This window comes from Tympanuchus pallidicinctus, unplaced genomic scaffold, assembly GCF_026119805.1.
Source record: "Tympanuchus pallidicinctus isolate F22 unplaced genomic scaffold, pur_lepc_1.0 scaffold3, whole genome shotgun sequence".
Lineage (NCBI taxonomy): Eukaryota > Metazoa > Chordata > Aves > Galliformes > Phasianidae > Tympanuchus > Tympanuchus pallidicinctus.
The window spans coordinates 21,141,103-21,152,267 of NW_026294747.1; the positions used below are offsets into that span (position 1 = coordinate 21,141,103).

Consider the following 11,165-nt stretch of genomic DNA (forward strand, 5'->3'; position numbering starts at 1 on the left):
TCACAAGATTTTAGGTCATGGGTGAAAACAGGAGGCTTATACGTCCTGGCTTGTAGAACATAATTTGTTTACAGGGTAAGAGGAAAGGCAGGTGCACAATGGGGAGGCTGCAGCCAGCTGAAGGGGAACATGTGGAAGCCATGCAACTCTGGTAAGAGGCTGTGCACAGAAATACTTTGTCTCACAAGATCTTTTATATATATACAAAGCACCTAAAATTATATATATATATATAATTTTATTTATATATATATATATATATAATAATTATATATATATAATTTTAGGTGCTTTGTTACCATTTCTTCTGAAGTGATATTGCTCTCTTTCTCTCTTTGTGGGGACAGTAGTATGATTTTGAGTGCTGACTGCCTTCACTAAGAAGTTGGGGTATTGTCTCTATGTTTTCTGCTTCAATATTCAGCCTTCAATACCAAACCAAACCTGCCACCTGATCTTTTCATGCTTTCTTATTTTCTTTATAATTTAAAACTTAACCAGCCTCTCAATCCTGTTCTTTAAATCTTGGATCTGGATGAATCATTTGCCTCTTTACTTGGGCCATGCCATAAATGTTCTGTTTCATAGTAGGCAATTGGCCATAAAAGATGAACTGTTAGAAGACAGACAGCCGTAGGCTGTATTTCAGTCAGTCTTCAAGCTACTTAGAGCTGTTTAACTCACCGTAGCATGAACTATGAATTGATGTGTTTGTTCTGCCACTTAACCACCAGCTCCCCCCAGCATCTCTCAGCCCCTCCTTACCCAATAGCTCAGAAAAAAAAAAAAAAAAAAAAAAAAAATCAGACAACAGTCAATGCTCCTATGTTAAAAATTAAAAAAAAAAAATAATCTTGACATTGGGTTTTATTTTTTCCTCATCTCCTGTCTCCTGCACTCTTCTAGTCTCCTTCTACAGAACGTAAAAGCTGTAATATAATTCCCCACAAATGTGGGAACACTGAGACACACAGTCTCAGCATATCTGTTCTCCCCTTTCTTCCAAGTGTCCCAAACTTTCTGAAACTGAGATAAGTGACTGTGAACGACAGTGGTTAATCCCAGAGAGAACAGTTTATGTAACAACACTGCCCACTTTGTATCTAAGCAATTTGTGCTTTTCATAACTTCATTCTTGTCAATTTGAGGATATGTAAAGAAACTTCAAAAGCAGATGCCTTCTCCCTAACCCACCCTTGTGGTTACTGTGATATTCCTTTCTTCCTCCTTTCTTTCCTTCTCTTCTTCCTTCCCTTCCACCCTCAGGCATCTATCAGCAAAAGAACATAGGACCACGATCCCACAGATGCCTCCTTCCCTCCTCCTCTGCCTTCATGGTGCTGAACCTTCGTTTTTCCTTTGCAGAGGAGGAGTAGGAAAGGAGCTTACGGCATAGTTTAAGTATGTTGATTTTTTTTTTTTTCTGTTAACTAATACAACATGTTCAAAACTTTGATTTTGTATAAGCAGAGGAAAAGAGAGGGTAGGAAAAAACAATTGTGGAAGATAAAGGAGTCACTTGAAAGAGATCCAGACGTGCCGTGCCATTGCTGTAACCAAGCAAAGGAGAATCTTTCCGGGTCTGGAGAAAGTTAGCAAAGTGTAGCATTGCGTTGTGGGAGGCAGACGCAGAACTACATATGTTAATATCTGCTCCTAACAAAGTGTTGACCCGAGAGGCAAAGCTGGATCAAAATCATCACTAAGACATGGTGAGACATCACTTCTATTTAAGAGGGACTTTGATGAAAGAAATCACATTTGAACTTCAGCTGCAAACTCAGAAGTGCTGTTAAACATATCCAGGGTTATGTTTCAGTGAGCATCTGCAAAATTCAACAGAAGTTCATCAAAAAGCTCCCAGAGGTTCACAAGGCTTTTTGTTGGAGCTAGCTGCGTGAAACCTGGAGAAGCAGAAAATTTTACACAGTTTAATCTTGGAGCACTGTGGTTCAGCCAAATCCCTTCACTGAATGAAATGGAGAAGGCTGGAAGTTGCACAGCCTGGTAACACACTCACAGCAAAGATGCCATCTCTGCCCTGAGGAGCTTATGGCTCTCGGCTGACATTCAGGGCCCCTCAGCCTCCTGCATTTTAGAGTACTTACTCATGGTTAACTATGAATGACAACATTAATTTACCACCCAAGGATTGTGAAGACAGATCTGATAGTGCTTGCAGGGGGTGGCCTTGTGTAGCATAACGTCAAATAAGGGAAACAAGCTAATCACATCAACACCTACCACAGCCTCTATTTACCAGCACTCTAGAGAGCAGGGGGGAGAATCATTAGGGACCATTAATACTAGCAGGCCTGTGAGGTAGTATTGATCAGCCTGTCAGTTTTTGGTAGTATTTATGGAAAGTTAAAGAAAATTTAAGAAGCTGCAGAGGAAAAAACCACAATGATAAGAGGGAACTTTGCGCATCCCTAGGCTGGTGGGACTAATGCTTTATAAGGGTGTTACGGGGACACTACAGTGTCAGACCCCACAGCTGTATCTTGGAAAGGCAGGAACTTTCTGTTAAACTGTGAGCAGTTCTCACACCAGATTCCAGCTCTTACACTGCATAAAGTGAAGATGCTAGCTTAGGTGAAAGCACTAGGAAAAGAGGAGATGGAAGTGAGATGCAGAGGAGCTGGCATCCACACTGGTGTCTGAGAAGTGCTTGAGAACACCCGGATGTAGGCGTTGATGAGAAGGGTCCCCAGATTAGATCAGCCCCTGAAAGTGGCAAGCGTGACACCAGACTTCAGAGAAGCAGAATTTTTTTCAGAGGCAGAATTTTTGTAATCAATAGTTGCAATTGATATAAATAAACATAATATAGTGAGACAAAAAGCTTTCATAGATGGAAAGCAAATCTCACTAATCTAACAGAATTCTTCAAAGAATCAATAAGTATATGGAGGAAGGTAATCAAACAGACTTAAGTGCTTGATTTAAAAAAAAAAAAAAACAAAAAAAAAAACACAAAACAGTTACAAGGGCTAACTACAGAAAATAAGCTCTCTTGTAGTAATAGGGAAGGAAACAGAAAAAGAATAGGCTCAAATACTCAGCTTTCACAATAGAAGGAGGTTACCCGCAGGGTTCTCCAAGAATCCTTCTGGGACCATATGTGTTCAGAAATGATCTTCCAGAAGAAGGCATAAGCCTTCTTAAGTGAGGTGATAAAATAAAGAGGATACAGTATGATCTGGGTAGTCAAACCAAAAATGGAATGGAGAGGGTTGCAAAACACCTACAAATAGCAATTTACAAAATAGGAAATTAAGTGTTGCATAAGTAATCTATAAGAAAAAAATAGTCCTGACCAGACAAACCTAATAACAGCCTTTAACTACATTACACCCACAGAAGAAAGTCAAATGCAATAATTACCTGGAAACAGCATCAGCAATCAGGGAAAAAAAAGCAAGATCTGCCTGTAGCGGACCCTCAGCCCACTGCTTAGAGGGAAACAATCAGTCAAGGCCGGAGAGAGGAAAAAGAGTAGGAGGAAACAAAGAAAGGAGCACTCAAACATTAAGCTCTCAGAAGGCAGTGGTTTTATTTATTTGATTCAGCCCCCCCACCTGCTTCTGGATCTGATACAGCTGAGCACATACAGCAGGCTGTAGAAATAGCTACTTCTCATTATCTATCTTCCTTTATGGCGTGAGTGTTCCTGTCTTTGACTTACAGCAGGAGTACTAAGGAAAATGAAGTGACTTGACTGAGACCCAGGAGAGAGGAGAGAATGCAGTGAAGTGAAAATGTTGCAGTCTATGTCTCCCAGATATTGGCCCAGAGCATGCTATTTCTTTACCCCTGGGTTCTTCAGCTCTTCTTCATGGCCTGACAATGTGGCAATTTCTTGTTAGGAGAATTAAATCATCTGCTAGATGTCAGCTGGGAAGGAGCTTTGTTATCTTCTGTGGTTCCCAGCCCTGCAAACTGCTGTGCAGTTCTAAGAGATCTGGAGCTACGTACATGGTTTTTGCTCTGTATGCACAAATCTTGGGAGTTATACCCAATCTGTGTGGCTGCAGGCTTGAGGGGTGAGAATTTAGTCTGTTTAAGAACCCCACTGGTGTAAAATCAGCATTACTCAGGTTAGAAATGTTATCCGCTGGGATTTTCCTCTGAAATATAGCCCTAGTCCCTTACTGTGACAACAAAGTCATTAGCCCTGTCCTGCAGGGTGTGTCTATCCTAACTCCAGTCTTTCTACCAGCAGAAATGCCAGGATTAGCTCCGGATCCAGATCTTTATTGGCATTTAGCCTATGCTGCTGAGAGCCCCTGAGCTCATCTACTGCACTTGAAAGGATCTATCATTGCAGTGTGGATGTGCTGCAGCACTGTGAGGCTCAGCATGGGCCACCCACTAACATACACCCCAGACAAGTTCCACACTGTTGCAGCTACACAGTCACCAGTACATCTGCTAAGTTGTTTAACCCCCTCACTGAAGAATTGTATACGAGTGGCAGTGTCTGCAGCATAACAGCCTAGATAGAGGAGCAGGGAAATAATGGCTGACCCAAATGGAAAGGCCCCAGGAGTTGTGCTTTGACTAGGAGCTCTTGGGCAACTCTAGCCAACAAAAATTACACCTCCTTACTAGGTCCCTGACTTGAGTGGCTGTAACTCATGTGCCACAGGTCATGTTAAAAGAGGTGTTCAATATCCAAGACCTCCAATCTACATCATCAGGTTTGTAAGTATATGTAGGGGGAATGCTGAGGTTGATGTGAACTGTTCCAAGAGTCTGGAAATCAGGTCAGTTCTTGAATGACTGTGTTACAGCGCCTCTGGACAGATGAGTTGCTGCTGTTTTTTTTTCTGAAAAATCAAGCTTACTGTGTCCAACTCACCTACCTGAAGTGAAGCAGAACAGTGGGAAAGCACACCTCTCCCAAAACTTGTCTAGGCAACACAAGACAGGCATTTTTCTCATGATGTCATTGTCCTGGAAACTTTTGAAAGCACACTGTGAAGGAGGAAGCCTTGTGGGTCTGAACTCCCCATCAGCCTCTCCAAATGGGCCAAGCTTTGATGAAACCAACTCATTATCAAAAGCGGAGAAAAACATGTTGGACGTTGTTTACCACTGAGATCACCCTGGTGGTTCTTCCAGCTGCCTGAGGATATTGGTGAAGACAGAAAGAGGGGGAGATGGAAAGAGAGAAAATGCCTGTTTTGAAGTTTCTATCCTCAAGATGATGTGTTTTCTTTCACTTATTTGCTCTTTAAAACTCTGGAGAGCATGTCTACCCAAGGCCACTGCAGCGTGTGTTCTGGGTCAGATCCAGAGTCTGAAGTTTCTTCTGGGGAATTTTGTTTACCTTCAAATTTTTATTAAAAAAAAAAAAAAAAAGCACCAAAAACCTCCAGTTTCCTTGTTTCTCTTGGCATTGGAGTGGATAACACTGTCTATAAGAAAGTGCATATAATGTTCCCCACACAATCCAGTTTCATCTTTCTTGACATTATGGTTCATGCCTAGGAGTCTGAGCTCTGCATTGCTAACAGTTGCCACATTCTTATGTTGAAAGTCTGGAAGATTTCACAATCTGAGTATGACACGGAGCCCATCACAACAGTAAGAAGTTGTTTTCTGCTATGCTCACCAGAAATTATGAGAAACACAAGCAAAAACCTGCTACAAGTCTCTAGTCATTGTACAGTTAAAAATCTTTTGCTGCCTTTGAGTTGGTTAGAAAACAAGAACAAAAGGAAGCTTTTCCAATTTTTTGTCAATGTTGACATGAGCCACAAGATGACTCAAAAAGAGCTAGGTTGTGGACTTAAAGCAAATCCACAAACATCAGCGAATTTCCTGAGTGTGTTCTGTGTCTGAGTTCATAACCTGTGTCCAAACCTCCTCTGGGCTGAGATTGTTTCAGAGTGACCTGTATTCCACCAAGGTTTGAGCATTTTCCAATGAGCACCTAAAAGGTGAGCACTTGAAGAACTGTCAGATGTTGGAAAATCAGATGAGTGATCAAAATGTGATCCTTGAAAACTGATGAAAAAAGCAGATGCTTTCTTTGTGAGTGATCTAAAAAACTCTGTATAATAAAGAGACAATGAAGGTCCAGCATTTGCTTATGATTCTTGATTCTTTTTTTTCTTTTGTTTGTCAGGAAACAAGAGACAAGATTTGTTCTATTTATTCCTCAGCAGCCTGATAGGCATCAAGCACCAAACTTCCAGTGCCCAGAATACAGCCCCACTACTCTAGCAAGTAGCAAGTTTCAGGAGTGACATTTTAAAGCTTTTGGGGAACATAGGGTGGAAGAAGGCAAGACGTTTGCTTGCTTTAAGGAAGGCATGCGCCCAAGTGAACTGCCAACCCAATTCCATTGGATAGGCTGGCATCTGTCCAGCTGGGTTGCTGAAATGGGAGGCACAGAGCTGTCATCCTTTTGATGAGCTCACAGGGATCTCACACAGATCTAATAGGGGAAACCTAGTGACAGATGAAACTTACTGACTTGGATATTCATTTTATTTGTGCTTTATGACCACAAATTACCAAGGAATCCTTAACTTAAAAATGAGCCAAGAAATGCTACAATAGCATAGTTCTGTATTTTTTATTTTTATTTTTTTGACAGATCTGTTCCTTACACTTTACACTAATAATGCCAAACATATTTCATTTTGTTTTCTTGAGACAAAAATTGTTGAAGAAGAAATATCTGTAGCTTCTCTGCTCTGTAATAACTATATATATTTTTTTGGCTTATGAGGCTGAGCATGGCTTGATAGACAATATGATTCTTGTATGCACCAACACAACCTGAAAAGAATTTTCCTTCACTTTCCCTTTCCCTTCCTCTTCCCCCTTTCCTTTCTATTTCTTCTCTATCCTTTTGCATTTCTACAAAAGGAGTTAATTTTGAGAGCTTGTGTGGTTTTCATTAGGATCACAGTCTTTTGAAATGTCAGAAGAATGCCCAGCAGAAACTGAAATTGATATTAAAGGGTTGTCTCAGATCACCCTCTGCACACTACTATCTTGCTTCAGCTTAATTGCTTTAGGGTTGGTAAGTGGGAGTGTCGCCTTTTGGGGGAAGAAAAGAAAGGAAAGAAATGAAAGGGAATGAAAAAGGGAGATGTAAACCAGTTTTCTCCAGTCTTCACTCTCTCTTTTACCCAGTATGATTAGTTCCTCAAAGTGAAGATCACTTTGAGGAACAGCGTTTTGGATGAAGGCTTTCTGGGTATTGAGAATACCACATGCAGGAAAAGCACTGTAACCTAGGAGCAGCGAGGATGTTCTCTGACAGCATGAATCTTGCTGGAATGAGGCTGCCCTGAGCAAAGCCTGTCACCAAATCATCTAAGATAGCTAGATTCATTTTCTTTTCCCCAGTTGGACTGGGAATTGGGTTCATACTGTGACAAGTATGACTGGACAGGTGAGAGTGTTTTTGTGGAAATATGTAAATGTACATCCGCATATACACATGCATGCATATCTCTTCAACTGTTGTCTGAGCTGTCACGGAGCTGTTTTCTTTGGAAAAGAAGGAGATTGGTTATGAACATGGCACTTTTCCTGTCTTTCTTTGGAGTTCTTAATGGAATATACATCCCCACTTTGCCCAGGGAATTGGGGTTCCCTATCTAAAGGGGCTGAAAATGCCAACTGAAAGGCAGAACATATAGTGCACTGGCATGTGAATGAGAGTGGGTGAATTTCAGGAATACTTCTCTCTCCTTTCCATTGTAGGAAGCCAGAGAGATCTTTACCCCAGATTAAGGAGGGCCAGGTGATGTTCTGCTAATATTCTTAAATAGCATTTATAATCTTGGTTGACCTTCTTACCCAGAGAACACTCTGAAACACATCCTTGCCTTGACTGCAATAACTGCTGAGAATTGGCTTCCCAGTAGTATACTTTTACAATAAAATTTCCAATAGGAGGTTCAGCAACCTCTCTAACAGCACTTGAAGAAAGAGATCTCTGAACATGAAGACAAAAGCAGTTTGTCACTTCCCATCTCTCACACGTACCTATAGAATCTCATTTGCAGCTTTTTCCATGTCTCCTTATCTGTATCTCATACTTGCTAGGCAGTGCTTTACCTTAAGGTCAAGCAGCTCTACCTGACATGGGGTAGCATCATCTGATGCACTATGGGCTCTGTGTTGTTGGCTGGCCAATGCTGTCAACTGGAAATTTAGGATGTTCAGCTCCTTCAAAAGTGGGCCTGAACTGAGTTCAATCTGTGGTGAAAACTGTTAGTGTATCTTCAGCTTCCCCCCCTTCCATGTACACATATAACTTTGGCTTGATGGCTGCTTGTTTAAGATGAAGAAACACCAGGCTGATGGCTGAGGCTCAGAAGTTTAGAAGAAGCTCGCTACATTTTTGGAATACCTTGCAAGTCAACATGTAAGAAAAATCTTCATCTGAGTAAATATTTGCAGTTGCAGTCTCATATATGCGTATGGCAATCTCATACAACTCAGCCTTACGTGTCTCCCCACTCTATCACCTAAATTAGAGCAGTCAGAGCCAGAGTACAAAGGCCAAGAAAGATCCACCAAGAAGGAAGCTTAGTGTACTGGCCATTGCTGCTCTGCAGGAACCTGTTTGGAAGATGTTTCCTTCAGCTTTGTTTTTTTTTTTCTTTATTTACCTTCATGGTTTTTTTTCTGTTCCTAAACTCTGAATTTTTCATCTTGCAGAATTGGAGCAGATAACTCATTTGCTTATTCTCTAATGAAGCACTGGCCAAAGGATCCCTGCTGATTGTCCCAGAAGCCAAATTCCCATCCACAGAGCAAACAGACATGATGAAATACAGGGTTTATTGGTTGTTATTCCCAAAGGTGATGGTCACTAGTATGATTTTATCACTCTTGTGAATGGTGTTTGGGTAACAGGGTCAGGAGCATGTGTTTGCTGACAGAGGCAGAAGTTGGAAGTAGCCTGGCCACACCAGCCCAAAGGTGATGTGGCACAGACATTTCTCTGCTCCTTCAGTATCTCTGCTCTATCCTATCCCCATGGCTGCTCTATGTGTGTGTGCACATCAATAGAGACTGGGACAGGCTGAGGGTCTCCATGCCTTTGTTCTGTTGTACACTAATCCACAGTCTTTTATGTCTCTTCACTCAACTGGCTGAATTTCAGGGAGAAATTTGCACCCTTAATAAAAACTTGCTTCACTGAACACTTGGTCTGGCCTTAGAAGGATACTCAGGCTGCCTGTTTTTGTCTTCCAGGGTTACAGATACAGCGATCTCTAGAGTGGAAAAAGTCATTTGAGATGGCATGTTGTTCCTTCCAAACTCTGTTAGTCATGGGGAACAGACTGCACGCTACCCGGAGATCCCAGGGCTTGTTAAGGCAGACAATGAACAGAGGAGTCACAAAGGAACATTTACTCAATGTTTGCCTCTAATGCAGCAAAGGCACAATGAAAAGAGACACATGGAAGGAGGAGATAAAAGGTAGGAAACAGGCCAAACGATAAGACAAAAGGAAAATTAAATTCCTAAAAACAATCTTCATCTTCTATCCAAAGGTTTTAGGCTAAAGGCCCCTCTGGCAGTCCATTCTCCTCTTCTGGGGTGGACATGGTCTCTCAGCTCTTTAGATCTTCAAATAGCTACTCAGAAGGCATTTCCTATTACAGCCTGTCCAGTGATGAGCTGTCACATACCTATTCTTTGAGGTCTCCTGATGGAGCCATGCTTTATAAAACCCAAGGCTGTGAACAACAAATTATTGGACAAATTGTTGTTAGCTGCTGTTTTCTCCTCTCAGCAGAGACTGGAAAAACCTGCACTGATGGTGAGACCTTCACCACATAATGGGTCTTGCAAGAAAGGTGCAGCAGAGAGTCTTTGAAAAGCAGTTTAATTCTATGGGCTCGTGTCTAGCCAGCAGAGGAGGATGGATGGACTATAACACTGTCAAGGTTGCTGCTACCTGGCATGAGAGTTAGAATTGAGACAGAAGAATCCCATGGAAATTATCATCATTTGCCCATACTCATTCCTGAAAGCCACAGCAGGGGTAAGTGTGATCCCTGTAGCACTTCTCCACCAGCTGTGGGCATCTTCGGGCCACTGTGAAGGGGGTCCTGGTTGGTGCTATGATACCAGCCTGGTTCATGCTATACTGTGAGCCTACGAGGCCAGCAGCAACCCCATTCAGCCAACAGCCATGACCGGGGGGATTTGGGATGCACCAGTGGTTTTGATTATGTTTGAACTTCCTCTTTTACAATTAACAATTGCCATAGTCTGCAAATATTTCTTCCTAGCTGTGCATTAGGAAAAAAAAAAAGAAAAAAAAAAAAGATAAATAAACTATTTTTGTGGTTTGTTTTAGTAGCTGCTGGCATCTCAGATGTCTTGAATCGAGGGGCACAGGCCGCAATAGGGAAGAGAACAGACCAGCTTTCAGGGACTCGCTGACCTTTCAGACCTCCTGAGCCTTCACAAAAACCTTGTCAGTTACAAACCAGCTGTGGAATCAGGAACTGCTTTTGACGTCACTGCTAAAAAGTCCTAATTAGATAATTTCCCAAACCGTGCTGGTCTGAAGTGCCTCAGCTTCACCTTTAGCCCTGAATCAGCTCACTCAATTTAGTGGTTAAAGGTTCAACTTTGTGTCAAGTCAAAGGCATTCTTGAGAAGATACCTATTGTGTCCAAATGGATTTTGCCATCTGAAACTATTTCTGGATACCTCCTTCCCTTTGTGTTTCCAGTATCTTGGTATTCAGTCCAGCTCCTTGAAGGAGAATCCTGAACTCTCTCTCATCTTAACCATCCTAGGAGCCTCTATCTCCTAAGCAGCAACAAATACAATCAAACTCCCCAAAAGGCATTTGGAAATGGTACAGTGTACATGAATGTATACCCTATTGCAAGGAAGCTGCTAACAACAAATGAAAGTGAAAGCCTTGTCTGTTGGCAGAAAGTCTAGCACTGTGCTTTAGAAACAGTACCTGTGTAATTATAAACTTCCAGATGCACTTAACACAAAGCAGCACAGCAAGTCTCTTGTGCGCAGCATCAGAGCTATGGCTGGGATGGATAATGCAGCTATGCCTCTCAAGGCACAGAAGTTTGTGGCATGAAGGAAAGAAGAAGGTTCGTGTTAATGAAAGCAAAAGGATTGATCTTCTGAAATGGACAGTCAAG

At 41.8% G+C, this 11,165-nt stretch overlaps 1 long non-coding RNA gene across 1 annotated transcript; it reads right to left on the bottom strand.

The window, feature by feature from the left end:
- Nucleotides 1-281: 281 nt before the first annotated feature.
- On the bottom strand, nucleotides 282-2,741 carry LOC128086150 (uncharacterized). Its single transcript, XR_008209259.1, has 2 exons — nucleotides 2,606-2,741; nucleotides 282-1,904 (listed from the first exon to the last, which is right to left on the bottom strand). It is a non-coding gene; the product is annotated as an uncharacterized LOC128086150 (long non-coding RNA).
- Between the last annotated feature and the right edge of the window lie 8,424 nt (nucleotides 2,742-11,165).